Here is a 15,771-nt window from a genome sequence, read left to right as displayed (position 1 = left end):
AGAACCCAGGGTGCCAGCGCCGTAGGCAGAGGATTAGCCAAGTGAGCCACGGCGCCGGCCTGCATTTATTTTTTTAATCTATAAAAATAACCAGGAGACAAAACACAAGCTATATGGGCATCAAAGGCTAACTTGATTTCTAAAAACAGAATTTGGCTCAAGAGCAGACAAGCCTATCTTGGAATATGCTAGGAAAATTACATCTGAGTTCTGAGTTTGATTAAGGGGAACAACAAATATGAAACTTGTCCAGAAGAGGGAGACCAAGATAGGAAAGGGTCTAGAAGCTGCATCTTAACGAGGAAGGGTTAATGGATAGTAAAATCTGGTGGGGAATGATGGTTGTCCTCAAATCCAAGAAGGCTACTGTATGGATAAGGGCAGATCAAGAAATTACAGCGAGGCAAATTTTAGTTTATCATAAACAGTAAGTATTTATCCCTATCAACAAAGAATGTTTAGGGAAGAGGGGCCTTAGGCTGGCTATAAAACTATTAGTTAACTGTGTAAGGGACCTTCTAATTCCATAATCCTGTGATACTCTGCTTTTGTGAAAAAGCTTTCAAAATCCAAATACTCATGTGGTGTAGCAGGTACAGCTGCTGCCTATGCAATGCTGGAATCCCATGTGGGCGCTGGTTCTAGTCCCAGCTGCTCCTCTTCCAATCCAGCTCTCTGCTGTGGCCTGGGAAAGCAGCACAGGATGGCCCAAGTCCTTGGGCACCTGCACCCGGTGGGAGACCCAGAGGAGGCTCCTGGCTTCAAATTGGCCCAGCTCCAGCCATTAAGGCCATTTGGGGAGTGAATGAGCGGATGGAAGACCTCTTTCTCTCTCTCCACCTCTGCCTTTCAAATAAATAAATAAATCTTTTTTTAAAAAAAAAATCCAAATACTCTCATTTGTAATCTCAGTTTAAAAAAATCACTTTAAAAAAAATCAGGTGTGGGGTGGAAGAAGTTATGAAATACCACAATATTCTTAGAATTTTATCTATGAACTTTTTTTTTTTTTAAAGATTTACTTATTTATTTGAGAGTCAGAGTTAGAGAGACAGAAAGGGAGAGACAGAGAGGTCTTTCATCTCCCCAAATGGCCACAATGGCTGGAGCTGAGCCAATCCAAAGCCAGGAGCCAAGAGCTTCATCTGGGTCTCCCATGGGGGTGTAGGGGCCCAAGCATTTGGGCCATCCTCTGCTGCTTTCCAAGGCTATCAACAAGGAGCTGGATGGGAAGTGGTCCAGCCAGGATGTGAACCAGCACTCATATAGGATGCCAGTGTTGCAGGCAGAGGCTCAACCTATGACACTATAGCACCAGCTCCCTACAAACTATATTGAATCTGTTAAAAACTAATTAAAAACTTAAACAGCTCATGTCAAGAGCCTCAGAGGGTCACTGATGTCATACATTAGAGTGTTAATTGTTAACAACAGGAGTCACTGTGTACTAATTTCCCATGCAGGACCTCTGTCCTCTGTCTTCAATGACTTGTATTATGAGAGTTAATTGTAAAACTTGTTCTCAGTTTGTGTGTTGTGTATGTGTGTGTGTGTAAATTATTGAAATCTTTACCTAGTATAGAGCTGGTCTTCTGTGTATAAAGTTAATTGAAAATGAATCTTAATGGAGAATGGGACTGGGAGTGAGAGAGAAAGGAGGAGGAGGGGTGAGAATGTGGGTGGGTATGGTGGGACAATCACTATATTCCTAAAGTTGTACCTATGTGGCCAGCACCGCGGCTCACTAGGCTAATCCTCCACCTTGTGGCGCCGGCACACCGGGTTCTAGTCCCGGTTGGGGCGCCGGATTCTGTCCTGGTTGCCCCTCTTCCAGGCCAGCTCTCTGCTGTGGCCAGGGAGTGCAGTGGAGGATGGCCTAAGTCCTTGGGCCCTGCACCCCATGGGAGACCAGGAGAAGCACCTGGCTCCTGCCATCGGATCAGCGCGGTGCGCCGGCCGCAGCGCGCCAGCCGCGGCAGCCATTGGAGGGTGAACCAACGGCAAAAGGAAGACCTTTCTCTCTGTCTCTCTCTCACTGTCCACTCTGCCTGTCAAAAAAAAAAAAAAAGTTGTACCTATGAAATTTGTATTCCTTAAATAAAAGGTTTCTTTGGGGAAAAATTTTAAAATAACAATAAAAAGAAAAAATCAGATGAGGCCATCATTGTGGTACAGAGGGTTAAGCCGCTGTCTGTGACACCAGCATCCCATATGGGTGCTGGTTCAAGTCCTAGCTGCTTCGCTTCCAATTCAGGTTCCTGCTAATGTGCCTAGGAAAGCAGTGGAACATGGTTTAAGTACTTGGGCCCTTGCCACTCATGTGGGAGACCCAGATGCAGTTCTTGGCTCCTGGCTTCATCTGGGCCCAGCTCAGGCTGTTGTGGACATTTAGGGAGTGAACCAGCAGATGGAAAGATCTCTCTCTCTCTTTCTCCATCTTTCTGTAACTGTGCCTTTCAAATAAATAAATATTTTTTTAAAAAATCAGATGACCATTTATAAGCTCTTTTTATATGTGGTGAATTATGTCAAGTTCCAGTTATGCCTGCTTTAAGTGTCCACTTCCACATCCTGGGAGGCAGAAGGTGATAGCTGAGGTACTTGGGACCCTGCCACCCATATGGAGACCTGGGCTGAGTTCTGGGCTCCTGACTTCAGCCTGCCCTAGCCTCCTGGCTGTTGTAAGTATTTGGGGAGTGAACCAGCAGATGCTAGATCCTTTTCTCTTCTCTGCTGTTTAAGTGAAAATGATGTGTTCATTAAAAAAAAAAACAAAAAACAAAAAACAGATCATATTCAGAATCTTCCCAGGCATGGCCCTGCCCTGTTGGTATCTTTGGATTGGCAGCGATAGTGCAGCATGACACCACAAACTCTGGTTCCAATTCCAGGCAGGTGGGCTCAGCACACAACCAGTTACAGGAAAAGCAGTTGGGCAAATCTGAGTTGGCAGTAATCTGAGACAGGTGTTCCCAAAGGAAGCAAAAAAATAAACCCAGAAATAGACTTCTCTCTAATGGAAAACATTTTCATACAACTGTTCCTACCTTCTAGGAGCTCACGATCAACATAAATAAAACAGTAAGTGAACAGTTAATTGCTCAGCCCGCAGGGAGAGAGACAACCCCTGGGATCAGTGGGTTTTAAGACTAAAGCTTTCAGGCAGTCACTAGAAATGCTGAAAGTGCATGATAAGTAGTAATCCATAATGTTATTGAGGCACAAATTGGATTCATAAAGGCTATGAAGCTGGTGTGTAAAAATAGATTTATAAAATGGAGAGGCAGTAGGAATAGATTAATGTCTAGCATTCCTTGAGGCTGGAAAGTCAATAATTATAAATTCTTAAAGATTGAGATGGCATATCATGGTGCATAAGAATAGGTACTTTGGAGACAAACTACCTAGGGTCAACCTAGGTCCCAACATTTATTCGTTCTGTAACACTGGGCTAAATCTCTTATCCTCTTTGGGCCTTAATTTACTGATCTGTAAAATGGGGGAATGCAGTACCTGACTCATGGGGTGACTGTGAGGATTAAATTAGCTGATGAGCTAGCCGTGGATGCTGGATAGGGTCTGTTAAAGTTGTCAAGAACAAAGCCTACTTTAAGAGATACCAAATGGGGCCAGCGCTGTGGCATAGTGAGTAAAGCCACTAGCTGCAGTGCCAGCATCCCATATGGGCACCAGTTCGAGTCCTGGCTGCTCCACTTCTATCCAGCTCTCTGCTATGGCCTGGGAAAGCAGTGGAAGATGGCCAAGTGCTTGAGCCCCTGCACCCATGTAGGAAACCTGGAAGAAGCTCCTGGTTTCAGATCAGTGCAGCTCCCAGCCATTACAGCCATCTGCGGAGTGAGCCAGAGGATGGAAGACCTTTCTCCCTCCCTCCCTCCCTCTCTCACTCTTTCTCTCTCTCTCCCTCTGCCTTTCAAATAAATAAATAAATCTTAAGAAAGAAAGAGAGAGAGAGAGAGAAAGAGAGAGAGAGAGAAAGAGAGAGAGAAAGAGAGAGAGAGAGAGAAAGAGAGAGAGAGAGAAAGTCTGTGCAACTTATGCATACAAACTACCAAAGTATGGTGTGAAAGCTGGCCTGATCAATTATGCTGCAGTGTATTGCACTGGTCTGCTGTTGGCTCGGAGGCTTCTTGACAGGTCTGGCGTGGACAAAACCTGTGAAGGCCAAGCGCAGGTGACTGGACATAATACAATGTGAAGAGCACCGATGGTCAACCTGGTGCCTTCACCTGCTATTCTGAAGCAGGCCTTGCCTTGACTACTACTGAAATGAGGTTTTGGAGCCCTGAAGGGAACTGTGGATGGAGGCTTGTCCAACCCTCACAGTACCCGAAAGACCTCTTGGTTATGATCGGAAAGCAAGGGGTTTAATGAGGAAGCGCATAATTTATCAGAAGCACATCAGGGGTCAGAACTCTGCAGATTATACATGTTACCTAATGGAAGAAGATGAAGAAACTGTTCTCTCCATACATAAAGAGCAGTGTAACTCCTAACATGATGGAGATGGATGAGAAAGTTCATGCAGCTTTATGAGAGAATTCAGTACGTAAGAAGAAGTCTAAAAGAGAAATTAAAAGGACATGGGACCCTCCCAAAATGCCCCTTAATCAGAAGAAAGGTCAGATAGCTCAAAAGAAAGCAAGCATCCTCAGAGCTCAGGAGCAGGCTGCTGAGCGCTAAACCAAACAATATTCTATGAAGAATTCTGATAAAGACAATAAACTTATTGACAAAGCAAAAACGATTATTTTTAATAAGTAAATTAACTGATATTTGTAAGGTTTTAAGATGGCATCTGGCACATATTTAGTGCTAGAAAAGAGCTTATTGAATGAATAAAAATAATATCCTAAAATTTAACTGTATAGAATTTATTTTTAAGAGCTTTAGAGAAGAGGTTGGCAAAGCATGGTCTGTGGGCCAAATCTGTCCTGCTTCCTGTTTTCGTATGGCCCATGAATTAAGAGTAGTTTCTACATTTTTTAAAAAGATTTATTTATTTATTTAAAAGTCAGAGTTACAGAGAAGGAGAGGCAGAGAGAAGTCTTCAAGCTGCTGGTTTAGTCCCCAAATGGCCACAATGGCTAGAGCTGTGCTGATCCGAAGCCAGAAGCCAGGAGCGTCTTCTGGGTCTTCCATGCAGGTGCAGGGGCCCAAGGTCTTGGGCCATCTTCTACTGTTTTCCTAGGCCATATCGGAGAGCTGGATCGGAAGTGGAGCAGCAGGACTTGAACCGACACCCATATGGTATGCAGCATTGCAGGCAGCAGCTTTACCTGCTACACCACAGCGCCAACCCCATTTGTACATTTTTAAATGGAAAAAAAATTAAAAGGCTAATAACTCCATGATGTGAAAGTTTTATGAAACCCACATTTCAATATTTCTGTATAAAGTTTTATTGGGACGTGGACATGCCATTATGACAGCAAAGCTGAGTAACTCCAACAATGACCACTGGCCCACTGAGCTAAAAAAGCATTTACTTCCTGCCCTTTTACAGAGAAAGCTTGCTGACTTCCGCTCTAGAGTCACCAGGAACAAATACTACAAATAGGGAAGTAAGCACAAGTGAGCACATTCTCTAGAAAGGAGAAGCAGACCCTTATCTCGGAACACTCCCCTCTCCCCACCCTCACCCCAAGCCCACAACACACCTAATCTCCTGCTGGTATTAATGGACTTCCCTGCTGAACTAACCTCAACTTTATGGAGTTCAACACTGAAATGAACTACATCCTATAAATGAGCTGTGTCTGAAATAGAAGCACTCACATGGGAGCCATAAATGGCCCCATGGGCCTGCCACCACCAATGTGCCTTTCTGCTGAACTTCAATTTCTTAACCACACTTACACAGTTATTCGTTTTTTCCCCACCTCCCATTGGGTTCAAGTGTTAATTAGCTTCAGCAAATAATGCAACATTGCCCATCAGAAATGGAGGAGATGGGGGGGGGGGGGCTGTTGTTTGGAACAGCAGGTAAAGCTGCCACCTGCAATGCTGGCATCCCTTAGGGGCACTGGTTCAAGTCCCTGCTGCTCCACTTGCAATCCAGCTCCCTCCTAATCTTCCTAGGAAAGCAGTAGAAGATGGCCTAAATCCTTGGGCCCTCGCACCCACATGGGAGACCCAGAGAAAGCTTCTGACTACGGGCTTCAGTCCAGAGACCAGCCCAGCTCTGGCCATCATGGCCATCTGGGGAGTGAACCAGTAGATGGAAGATCTCTCTCTCTCTCTCTCTCTCTTCTCTTTCTGTAAGCTCTGCCTTTAAAATACACAAATATTAAAAAAAAAAAAAGGGGGGGGGGGACCAGTGCTGTGGCACAGTGGGTAAAAGCCACCGCCAAGCAAGTCCAAACCTGTAGGCTGTGCTTGCAGGATGGAGATTCAGCTAAGATTTGATGTTACATTCCTGAGCCCCAAATACATGGGGCAGGAGAGCAGGCAGGAAACGCAGGCAGGGTTTTTATCAAGCAATCTTGAGACAGAACTGTTTTTTTCTTTAAGAAACTTAATTTTTGTTAAACATTGGAATAAAGCCCACCTACATTACATACCACATCAGAAAATCTGCTTAACTCAAATGAAATCACATAAAAAAAAAAAAGTCACAGTACTATCTAGACTGGGGTACGGCCAAACAATTGGACACAAGTTGACACATACAACCATACCATTACACACAGACAAGCTAGTGAGAACACAGGAACAGCCATTTCAGAAAACAGTTTGGCAATTTCTTCTAAACAAAAAAAGCAGTTATTGTATGACACAGCAATTGTACTCTTGGGCATTTATCTCAAGAGAAATGAAAATCTATCAAGAGTTCATATAAAATCCTATCCAGCAATGTTCACAGCAGCTTTATCTATAATAGCCAAAAATTGTAAATGTTTTTCAATGGGCAAATGATTAAACAAACTACGGTATAATTACCTTGGAATTCTACTCAGAAATATAAAGGAAAGACTGCCAATACACAAATAACTTGGATAGCTGTCTAGGGCACAATGCTGAGTGAAAAATGCCAGTCAAAAGGTCACATATTCAGGGCCGGCGCCGTGGCTTAACAGGCTAATCCTCCGCCTTGCAGCGCTGGCACACCGGGTTCTAGTCCCGGTTGGGGCACCGGATTCTATCCCGGTTGCCCCTCTTCCAGGCCAGCTCTCTGCTATGGCCTGGGAAGGCAGTGGAGGATGGCCCAAGTCCTTGGGCCCTGCACCCGCATGGGAGACCAGGAAAAGCACCTGGCTCCTGGCTTCGGATCAGTGAGATGCGCCGTCCGCAGCGGCCATTGGAGGGTGAACCAACGGCAAAAAGGAAGACCTTTCTCTCTGTCTCTCTCTCTCACTCACTGTCCACTCTGCCTGTCAAAAAAAAAAAAAAAAAAAAGATCAAAAGGTCACATATTCATGATTCCATGTACACAACTTTTAAAAATTTATTTATTTATTTATAGGTCAGAATTTCAGAGAGAGAAGGGGAGAGATCTATCCACTGGTTGACTCCTCAAATGGCAGCAATGGCCAGGCCTGGGCCAGGCTAAAGCCAGGAGCCAAGAACTTCATCCCAGTCTCTCACGTGGGTACAGGGGCCAAACACCTGGGTCATCCTCCATTACTTTCCAAGGCACATTAGCAAGGAGTTGGATTGGAAGTGAAGCAGCTGGGACTCGAACCACAGCCTGGACTTGAACCAGTGCCATATGGGATGCCAGCACTGTAGACAGTGGCTTAACCCGCTGTACCACAGCACCAGCCCCACAATGTTCTTAAAATGAAAGAAAAAGAACAAATTAGTGGTTTCCAGAGGGATGGTGGGACAAGGGGGATGAGTGTGAATACAAGGGGGCTGCACAAGGGAGATCTTTGTGGTTGTTGGGCAGCTCAGAATCATGGAAGTCACTGGTAACCTTGACAAGGGCAAATGATGGTGGCCTAACATAACTAACTCACCTATCCTTACTAAGAGTTCCATCAAAGGAGCAATCTGTATATTTCATGTTTCCTGAAGCAATCTGGCAATTAACATTCAGTATTTGTTGAACAAATGCAATTTCTTAATGAGTCAACTTAACATGAAGGTGCCTCAAAAGTTCATGGAAAAATAGAGTCAAAAGATGTTTATTTTAGTGCAAACCAAAATAAACCCGTGCATACTCATACAATAGTCTTGTCATGTCTGTCCCCCGAAATTGCAGTATCCTACTGCCTAACTCCAATCTAAATCCTAAACTGGCCCCAATTTACCTCATCCAGTTTTATCCCCCCTCCTCCATGCCTCTCTCTAAGCTGCTAGCATTTTTCCAGAATTCTCCTGTCCCCTCTGCTGGGGATCCCTCTCCTCTGTTCCTCCACCCAGTGAGTTACTCTTCATCCTTCAGCATTCAGCTCCAGTGCTCTCTCCTTTGAGGGCCCTCCCTGGCTTCCAAGCACTCAGGTCTCACTTTCTGGTGGCACCTGGTACAGGTCTCCACTCTGGCACACATAATATTGTCCCTAATGAACGTCTCTCCATCTAGGCTGAATATTCTTCCCACAGAAAGGAAGACTGCATTAAAAAAAAAAAAAAAGATTTATTTATTTATTTGAAAGGCAGAGCTACAGAGAGGCAGAGGAAGGGTGGAGGAAGGGAAGGGGGAGGGCGGGAGGGAGGGAGGGAGGAAGAGGATCCAAAGCCAGGAGTCAAGACCTTCCTCTGTTCCAAGGACAGAGAGAGAAATAGAGAGGTCTTCCATCTGCTAGTTCACTCCCCAATTGGTTGCAATGGCCAGAGTGCACTGATCTGAAGCCAGGAGCCAGGAGCTTCTTCTGGGTCTCCCATGTGGGTACAGGGGCCCAAGGACTTGGGCCTTCTTCCACTGCTTTCCCAGGCCACAGCAGAGATCTGGATTGGAAATGGAACAGCCGGGACTTGAACCAGCAGCCACATGGGATGCCTGCATTGCAGACGGCAACCTTTCTCGCCACACACAGGGCTGTCCCCTCACTTCTTTTAAACTGCTGACCTTTGACTGTGGAGCCAGTCAAAATGGGAGCTCAGAGATGGCAAAGTAATGAGTGTCACTCTCTAATTTTACCAGAAAAATCAGGTAAAGATTTGGCCCAACTTGGGGCAAAGGGACTTGATTTTCAGGCTAAGAGTGCATTCCCAGCACTAAAGAAATAAGCAAGCCATACTAGCTACGTTGTTCAGGTGCGTTTCTAACAAAGTGGCATGTATGGAAATGTACCTTCACTCTGAGAGCTGATGACCTGCCCAGCAGCCTAGAATTTGGGAAGAGGGACACTTATCCATTGTACTGAAGGCAGAAGTGATCAGTCCTCAACAACCTATGTGACTGGGAAACAATGGCAAGAAAAACAAAACACAGTGGACTCCATCTGTGCTTTTGGTGGTATTTAAAAGCACACTGGGGGGCTGGCGCCGTGGCTTAACAAGCTAATCCTCCACCTTGCAGCGCCGGCACACCGGGTTCTAGTCCCGGTTGGGGTGCCAGATTCTATCCCGGTTGCCCCTCTTCCAGGCCAGCTCTCTGCTATGGCCCGGGAAGGCAGTGGAGGATGGCCCAAGTCCTTGGGCCCTGCACCCACATGGGAGACCAGGAGAAGCACCTGGCTCCTGGCTTTGGATCAGCACAATGCGCCAGCCGCAGCGGCCATTGGAGGGTGAACCAACGGCAAAGGAAGACCTTTCTCTCTGTCTCTCTCTCTCACTATCCACTCTGCTGTAAAAAAAACAAAAAACAAACAAAAAAACAAAACAAAACAAAAAAAAACACACTGGGACCGGCACTGTGGTGTAGAAGGTTAGGCCTCCAGCTGTAGCACTGGCATCCCATGTGGGTGCCAGTTTGAGTCCTGGATGCTCCACTTCTGATTCAACTTTTTTTTTTGTTTGTTTTTTTGTTTTTTTTTAAAGATTTATTTATTTGAAAGTCAGAGTTACAGAGAAAGGTAGAGACAGAGAGAAAGGTTTTCCATCCTCTGGTTCACTCCCCAGATGGCTGCAACGGCTGGAGCTGCGCCAATCTGGAGCCACGAGCCAGGAGCTTCTTCTGGGTCTCTCACGTGTTTACTACACCTACCCACAAAGTTAGGAAAATAATATAATTCTCAAATGTGGCTTTTCTTGAAGTCAACTGTAGTTGATAAGTTTTATTTCACTGGTTAAGTTTTAGATGCAGAAAACCAATGTTATACTTTAATGAATTGTACATAATTTTTCCATTTCTGTGGTATCTGACAGAGTTAACATTAATTGCACATCATGCAAAAGGAAACAGCAGATTTCATCAGCATTGTAATGACTGCTCTTTCAAGGTAGTAACTGTAAACAGAAAACCTTTGTTTTGAAGCTAAACACTTAAATAAATCAGATATTTTGGTCAAGTAGCTTGACTCAGAATATAGACAGATACATATAAACATAAAATACAGGAAAAGAAGTCTGAAATTCAGATTGTTTGTTTAGATCCTGAAAGTAACTAGTAATCCCAGAGTAAAGAAAATGTTGCTTTATTGGATCCTTTTGTCATTTATTTCACTGTTCTATATTGAAAAAGATTTCTAATTATTTTAATTTATGTAAGTTGAGCCCATGAAGCAAAGAATATTTCTATTGTTTAATTTCCTGTGATATAAAACTTTTAAACTTTTGTTTTATAAAATCAAGCTAAAAATGACAATGATGAAATCAAGTTAAATTTGTCCTTTTTTTTTTTTTTTTAAAAGATTTATTTACTTGAAAGAGTTACACAGAGAGAAGGAGAGGCAGAGAGAGAGAGGCCATCCACTGCTGGTTCAATCTCCAGTTGGCCGTAACAACCAGAGTTGTGCCGATCTGAAGCCAGGAGCTTCTTCCGGGTCTCCCACGCGGGTGCAGGAGCCCAAGGACTTGGGCCATCTTCTGTTGCTTTCCCAGGCTACAGCAGAGAGCTGGATTGGAAGTAGAGCAGCCGGGACTAGAACTGGCACCCATATGGGATGCCAGTACTGCAGGCGGTGGCTTTACCTACTATGCCACAGCGCCAGCCCCTTAAATCTGTCTTAAAATAGTTTGATATTAGTATATTAATGCAACTTAATGGTCATTGGAATGAATTCAATACTCATATTACAAATGGTTTCTCATGCCTACTAGGCTGTAGGGCCTAAGATTTATCAAGTTGAGTAAGTCTTTGAATCTAATGGATAAGCTTTGATTATACCTACACCTCTTCCCTCTTATAACAGTAGACATTAAAATAAGCATCCTTTTAATAGGGCAGATATCATTTGCTGTTAGTTTAGCTGAGCAAATATTGTATTGTAGTGGTTTTCCACACTCTTTGCCTTATTGGCAGCCTAGTTTTCCTTATGTACTTAAAGTCATACTTATCTTTTGCCTTCATTGGTAATGTCATTAGGGATATTCTTTCTATCTAGTTGGTAATATTTTCTAATTTTAAGGCAAACTTCTAAAATGCCTTTTCTAATTTGTATTCTAAAATCTTACATTGTAATTATTCAAATTATTTCATGCTTGGTGTTAGTGTTCTAAGATCTTTGTGTTAACTCACTTAACTGTCACTTTTATTAAATATGTATTCATAGTCTGGAAAAAAAAAAAAGAATGAGGGGCTTTAAGGTACAATGGAAGTTGGAGAGACGTAAGACTATCTTCAGAAAGCTGGGACTTGGGCCGGCGCTGTGGCGTAGTAGTTTAAGCCTCTGCCTACAACGGTGGCATCCCACATGGGCTCCAGTTTGTGTCCCGGCTGTTCTTCTTCCAATCCAGCTCTCTGTTTATGGTCTGGGAAGGCAGTGGAAGATAGCCCAAGCAATAAAAGATGGCCCAAGTACTTGGGGCCCTGCATCTGTGTGGGAGACCTGGAACAATCTCCTGGCTCCTGGCATTGGATCGGTAAAGCTCCAGCTGCTATGGCCATTGGGAGTGAACCAGCAGATCAAAGAACTCTCTCTCTGTCTTTCCCTGTCTGTAACTCTGCCTCTCAAATACAATACAATAAATCTTAAAAAAAAAAAAAAAAGAATGCTGGGACTTTACACAATGTCCTCTCCACCAACCTCCGACAACCATTGCCACAGGACAGGCAGGGCAAAACAAAGATGGCATGGTATCTGACAAACATAAACTTACAGGTTGGTGAGGAGACAGGTGTACAAACTTGTGATCAGAAGATGATGTTGGCCGGCGCTGCGGCTCACTAGGCTAATCCTCCGCCTTGCGGCGCCAGCACACTGGGTTCTAGTCCCGGTCGGGGCACCGATCCTGTCCCGGTTGCCCCTCTTCCAGGCCAGCTCTCTGCTGTGGCCAGGGAGTGCAGTGGAGGATGGCCCAAGTCCTTGGGCCCTGCACCCCATGGGAGACCAGGATAAGCACCTGGCTCCTGCCATCGGATCAGCGCGGTGTGCCGGCCGCAGCGGCCATTGGAGGGTGAACCAATGGCAAAGGGAAGACTTTTCTCTCTGTCTCTCTCTCTCTCTCACTGTCCACTCTGCCTGTCAAAAATTAAAAAAAAAAAAAAAAATGGCTGGCGCCGTGGCTCAACAGGCTAATCTTCCGCCTTGCGGCGCTGGCACACCAGGTTCTAGTCCCAGTCGGGGCTCCGGATTCTGTCCCAGTTGCCCCTCTTCCAGGCCAGCTCTCTGCTGTGGCCAGGGAGTGCAGTGGAGGATGGCCCAAGTGCTTGGGCCCTGCACCCCATGGGAGACCAGGAGAAGCACCTGGCTCCTGCTATCGGATCAGCGTGGTGCGTTCGGCCACAGCGCGCCAGCCGTGGCGGCCATTGGAGGGTGAACCAACGGCAAAGGAAGACCTCCCTCTCTGTCTCTCTCTCTCACTGTCCACTCTGCCTGTCAAAAATAAAAAAAATAAAATAAAATTTAAAAATTAAAAAATAAATAAATAAATAAAATTTAAAAAAAAAATTAAAAGAACTGTCTACAGTAAGAAGCATCCTCAACACAGGCTTCTTAACCTCACCAGCCAGCCAGGCACCTGAAGCCTCAGGGTGAACCCCATGAATGCTCCTTGGCTGGTAACAGATTTCCCAGGCTGTAGCTCCAACCACGTTAGGCAGCTTCAAGCTCTCATTCACCCAAGTGGTGTACAAATTTAACAGCTTTACCCATAATGTAAACAGAATTGCTGATGAATATGAAATTCTTTCCACGAGTGCTCTGCTCCTTAAGGAGAATATTGATCTTCTCAGCCTCAATTGGTCATTTAAAAGATACAAAGGGAGCTCAGGTATTTAGCCTACTGGTTAAGACACGTGAATTCCACATGGGAGTACCCAAGTTCTATTCCTGGTCCTGGTTCCTGGCGCCAGGTTCCTGCCAATGCAGACTCTGGGAGGAAGCAGTGATGGCTTAAGTAATTGGGTTCCTGTGACTTGCATGGAAAACCTAAGTTGTGTTCTTGGTTCTCAGCTTCAGTCCCAGACAGAGAATATTGTGGGCATTCGGGAAGTCAACCAGTGGATGGTACTATGCTAGCCCCCTCTCTCTCAAATAAGTAATCATTTAAAAAAAAGAAAACAAGGCTGAAGGTGAATACAACTACTTAAATAAATAAATAAATTAAAAAGCCAGTAGAGGGGCTGGCACTGTGGGCGTAGCAGGTAAAGCTGCCACCTGCAGTGCCAGCATACCATATGGGCGCCGGCTCATTTCCAAACTGCTCCACTTCCAATCCCACTCTCTCCTTATGACCTGGGAAAGCAGAAAATGGCCCAAGTTCTTGGGACCCTGAACCCATGTGGGAGATCCAGAAGAAGCTCCTGGCTACAGATCAGCCCAGCTTTGGCTGTTGCAGCCATTTGCAGAGTGAAACAGCAGATGGAAGACCTACCTCTCTCCCTGCCCTCTCTCTGCCTTTGCCTCTCTGAAACTCTGCCTTTCAAATACATATATAAATATTAAAACAAAACAAAACAAAACAAAACAAAACAAAAAAAAAAAGCCAGTAGAAAACCCCAGGAGTGCAGCCGGTGCTATGGTGTAGTCATTTCAAAGTCAAAAGGCCAGCCCTGTGGCTCACTAGGCTAATCCTCCACCTGCAGAGCCGGCACACCAGGTTCTAGTCCCAGTCGGGGCGCCGGATTCTGTCCCGGTTGCCCCTCTTCCAGGCCAGCTCTCTGCTGTGGCCAGGGAGTGCAGTGGAGGATGGCCCAAGTGCTTGGGCCCTGCACCCCATGGGAGACCAGGAGAAGCACCTGGCTCCTGGCTTTGGATCAGTGCAGTGCTCTGGCCACAGCGCGCCAGCCGCGGCGGCCATTAGAGGGTGAACCAACAGCAAAGGAAGACCTCCCTCTCTGTATCTCTCTCTCACTGTCCACTCTGTCAAAAAACAAACAAAAAAAAAGCAAAAAAAAAAAAAAAAAAGTCAAAATCCTGCATCTTTCTTCTTTCCTGAAACAGAGAGACGTGGTGTTGCATCTGGACACACACATCACTGCCCTTCATGCACAAAGATGACATTAAAGGCGGTTTTTCCCTCTGCTTCCTACCATCACCAAGGCAGCTGGGTGACCTGACAGGATGTGAAAGCATTGCTTCCACCAATAAACAGCTGTGCTGGGGCTCAGCTAACACAGCTTTATGCCTTGGGCAAATCCCTTAATAGCTCTAAGCCTTAGGGTTTCTTAATCTGTAAAATGAATAGCTTTGATAAAGGGCTTCTACAGCCTCCTTTAAATATGATCATTCTAGCTCTGTAATCATCCCTGTGTAACTCACTGCACTACACACAACATGAAAATGGCATGCATCAACAAGTCCTTACTTCATTTCCTGATATCTTTCTCCACCTATTCTATCATCACAAAACCAGTGGTGACAACAAGTCTGGCATGATTCCGGATGCGGATGTTCAGCTCTTGAATCCAATTTCAGTGCTAACTGTGTACCTGGATTTAGCAGGTCAGAAGGAAATACTTAGGTACTGTGCCTTTCACCCACTGAAAAGACATTTTCTTCTGGAAGCTAAGTTCTCAGATCCTGATTCAAAGCCTCAGCAGGGGCCTTTGGCAAAATGCGAAGACTGATGTCAGCAAACCTTTCTTTCTTTTCTTTTCTTTTCTTTTTTTTTTTGACAGGCAGAGTTAGACAGTGAGATAGAGAGACAGAGAGTTATAGACAGTGAGAGAGACAGAGAAAAAGGTCTTCCTTCTGTTGGTTCACTCGCCCAATGGCTGCCACGGCCGGCGCTGCGCCGATCCGAAGCCAGGAGCCAAGTGCTTCCTCCTGGTCTCCTGTGTGGGTGCAGGGACCCAAGCACTTGGGCCATCTTCCACTGCCCTCCTGGGCCACAGCAGAGAGCTGGACTGGAAGAGGAGCAACTGGGACTAGTACCTGGTGCCCCAACCAGGACTAGAACCTGGGGTGCTGGTGCCGCAGGTGGAGGATTAGCCAAGTGAGCTCACGTGGCTCCTGGCTTCAGATCAGCGAGATGCGCCGGCCGCAGCAGCCATTGCAGGGTGAACCAACAGCAAAAAGGAAGACCTTTCTCTCTGTCTCTCTCTCTCTATCCACTCTGCCTGTCAAAAAAAGAAAGAAAGAAAGAAAGAAAGAGAGAGAGAGAGAGAGAGAGAAAGAAAGAAAGAAAGAAAGAGAGAAAGAAAGAAAGAAAGAAATGGACCAGGTAGCTCCAATCTCAAGGGTAACAACAAGGAATCTGGGGAGTCTGCCCAACTGGCTGGTCCCAGACAGACCTGACAAATGCTGCCTGAGCCGCAGTTCC

General features: G+C 45.4%; 1 protein-coding gene and 1 pseudogene across 2 annotated transcripts in view; one reads left to right on the top strand and one right to left on the bottom strand.

Annotated features, from left to right (window-relative positions):
- KLHL18 (kelch like family member 18) overlaps nucleotides 1–15,771 on the bottom strand; it is a 57,397-nt gene that overhangs the window by 35,593 nt on the left and 6,033 nt on the right. The gene's annotated exons all lie outside the window — the stretch shown is intronic.
- On the top strand, nucleotides 4,046–4,701 carry LOC133766670 (large ribosomal subunit protein uL18-like; annotated as a pseudogene).

The sequence above is a fragment of the Lepus europaeus genome, chromosome 9 (assembly GCF_033115175.1).
Source record: "Lepus europaeus isolate LE1 chromosome 9, mLepTim1.pri, whole genome shotgun sequence".
NCBI classification, from domain to species: Eukaryota; Metazoa; Chordata; class Mammalia; order Lagomorpha; family Leporidae; genus Lepus; species Lepus europaeus.
The sequence above is the reverse complement of the archived record's forward strand: the minus strand, read 5'-3'. Positions and strand labels throughout refer to the sequence as shown.